Here is a 3494-nt window from a genome sequence, read left to right as displayed (position 1 = left end):
CCTTCCTTCCTTCCTTCCTTCCTTCCTTCCTTCCTTCCTTCCTTCCTCCCTCCCTCCCTCTCTACCTTCCTTCCTTCCTCATCTTGCTCTCGCTCTCTCACTCTGTAACTCAGGCTGGAGTGCAGTGGTACAATCTCTAGTCACTACAACCTCCCTCTCTAGGGTTTAAGCGATTCTCATGCCTCAGCCTCCAAAGTAGCTGGGATTACAGGTGTGCACCACCACACTTGCCTAATTTGTGTATTTTTACTAGAGATGGGGTTTCGCCGTGTTGGCCAGGCTGGTCTCAAACTCCTGGCCTCAAGTGATGCACCCACTTCAGCCTCCCAAAATGTGGGAATTAGTTAGTGAGCCACCATGCCTGTTGTGTTTTTCTATTTTTAATAAATCTGCATTTGTTAACATCAGACACACACTAATACAACTGATCCTGAACACCATGGGTTTTAATAGCATGGGCCCACTTATATATGAATTTTATTTCATCTCTGCCACTTGTGAGAGCAGGGCCAATCATTTCTCTTCCTCCTTCTCCTCAGCCTACTCAATGTGAAGATGATAAAGATGAAGACCTTTGTGATGATTCTCTTCCACTTAATAAATAATAAATATATTTTTCTATCTTATGATTTTCTCTAGCTTTCATCATTGTAATATAATATATAACATATAACACAAAAAATAAGTGTTAATAAACGTATGTTATCAGTAACTCTTCTGGCCAACTGCAGGCAATTAGTAGTTAAATATTTGAGTAATCGAAAGTTGTACATGGATTTTCACCTGCAGGGTGCCCAGCACCCCTAACTCCCCACATTGTTTAAGGGTCAACTGTATAAGATATCTGAATTGTTGAGTAAGTATTTTTCAAAGTTTCTGTTAGAAGTCAGCAAACTTTTTTTTTAAAGGACTAGAGGGTAAATATCTAGGTTTTGCAGGCTATATGTGCCTCAATCATATATTCTTCTTTGAATTTTGTTAACAATTTATAAAAATATGAAAACAATTATTAGTTTAAGGTCCATACCAAAGCATACCAAGTATCAAATTTGATACATGGTTTTAGCCAGGTTGCTAATCAATGACCTAGAGCATGTGTTACATTCAGCTGAAGAAAATTAGACATCATTTATTTTATAAGAGGTTAGTAGAGGTTCTTAAAACTTTCCCTAAGGAATTCTTTGTCTTAATGTGATCAAATACAGTCAGTGGTAAAAATTCCAAAATGTATGCTATTGCTCATCCTATTGTCAAAATGACTACCAAACTAATGATTCTATTAACACATTAGTGCTGAATAAAATGAAAGACTGAATTTAAGTTTAATAAATATGAAATTAGTGTCTATCAACCTAGTGGCATTCTTCTATATGTGAACCCAATCTCTTTAAAATCACTATGAATCTATATATAATTGAATATGGAATAAGAAATACAAAGATTTCCTTATTTTTATGTATATGTGCTTGCAAGTACTATTACAATTTCTACTTAACCTACAATAATACTTATTGTTAAGCAATCTTGGCTGCAAAGGGAAAATGCCTGACCTGAAGGAGGTAAATATTATGGTTTATTTTACTCACTAATATACAATTAGTGTTTAGAAGAATGCTTGGCACTGAAGATACTAAGTAAATATTAAATGAATGGATAGAAAAAAGTTCTGATAATCAGACTACCAAGAGCTGTAAGGACTTGTTAGAGAGAAAATCAGACCTGAAGTAACAAAGTTACCAAACAGAAAATCATGACAAGATTCAGACTTAAGGGAGAAGACAGAGACCACCGGAAGAGGGATACATGGCAGGAATTGAGGCAGAGTAGAAATGCAGAAGTCCCAGTTCTGCAACTGGATGTGAGAACACAAGAGAATCACGCTAAATCTCTGATTGTCTGCTGGTCTTGAAAACGTTGTCTTCCTTGGTGGAGCAGAATTGGCTTCAAAGTATGCCTTGAGTTGAACCTACAAGTGGGGATCATGTGGCCTACAAGTGGGGATCCCCTACAAGTGGGGATCAAGGCCCCTCCTTTGATAAAGGAGACTTTTGATTCACAGAAGTCAGCCCAGAGTCTGATGCCTAGCAGTTGCTTACTACTTTACTTGTTAAAGAAGTATCTCTTTGGGAAAGAGAGTCAAGCAGATCACAATATTGAATGTTTCTCTTTTCACATATTTATAAAGTATCACATAGTGTGTATGAAATAGATACCAAACCTATTGGGACTCACAATGGCTGTCAATTTAGTAATTAAGATATTTTAGTTACAATGCCTTCTGATGAATATGCTTACAAGTGTTTTATTCACTTTGCTATTTTAATAAATGTGGTGTACTGAACATCGTTTCTTTTCCATGATGACTTCATGTTGTTAATTTAATGACTCATTAATTACTAATCATGATTTTGATATTAATGTTTTTGATCCTAGGACTGGCCTCGATACAAACTATTACCTTTATTTATTTTTATTTAAAAGTATGGTAAAGATGTGATTATAAAATATAATATAAAGAGAAATATCACATATTATAAACATCAGTGAAATGTATGAATTCTCCAATAATAAATCAGTACAGAAACAAAAGTATTTGATAATTTTGTTCTAGAGACAAGGTTGAGTTTAGACAACTTTTTATTATTTCAAAACTAGGATTTGGGAAATAAATCACTAAGAAAATAGAGCAATAATTTTAAGAGAAAAATTTTAAACAACTCTGTAGTGCTTTTAGCAATACAAAGTGGATTATAGAGAACAATTGAGTTACTCTTCTGTGTCTTCTGATTTTCCCGAATTTACACTCAGCCTGATGGTTGCAGTATTCCACACAGCACTTAGCATAGCACAGTAATCCAGTAAGTAGATTTGAATTGATTTGTTATAAAACCAAGATCTTGGGGGAAGCTACAAACAAACAGAATACAGTAGAGCAGTGAAGCAAGTCCCTACCAGCTCACACAATCAAGTCGCTCAATTTTCAGGAAAGATGAGAGATATTATTAAAGTATTAAATTGTATAAACTTAAAATTAAATGAATTCTACTACAAAAAATATAATAAACATTCAGAATTCATTATTTCTGAATCATTGTATTACATCTCTGATTTTGAGGTTGTGAATGGTCTAATATTTCTGCATGGTGGAAATACTTTGTAACTATATATTGCAGTGCATCTCTTTCTATTTTTTTTTCTTTTTTTTTTTTTTATTATACTTTAAGTTCTAGGGCTTTGTTACATATGTATACATGTGCCATGTTGGTGTGCTGCACCCTTCAACTCGTCAGCACCCATCAATTCATCATTTATATCAGGTATAACTCCCCAATGCAATCCCTCCCCCCTCCCCCCTCCCCATGATAGGCCCCACTGTGTGATGTTCCCCTTGCCGAGTCCAAGTGAGCTCATTGTTCAGTTCCCACCTATGAGTGAGAACATGCGGTATTTGGTTTTCTCTTCTTGTGATAGTTTGCTAAGAATGATGGTTTCCA

This window comes from Piliocolobus tephrosceles, chromosome 3, assembly GCF_002776525.5.
Source record: "Piliocolobus tephrosceles isolate RC106 chromosome 3, ASM277652v3, whole genome shotgun sequence".
NCBI lineage: Eukaryota > Metazoa > Chordata > Mammalia > Primates > Cercopithecidae > Piliocolobus > Piliocolobus tephrosceles.
Note: the sequence above shows the minus strand (reverse complement) of the source record.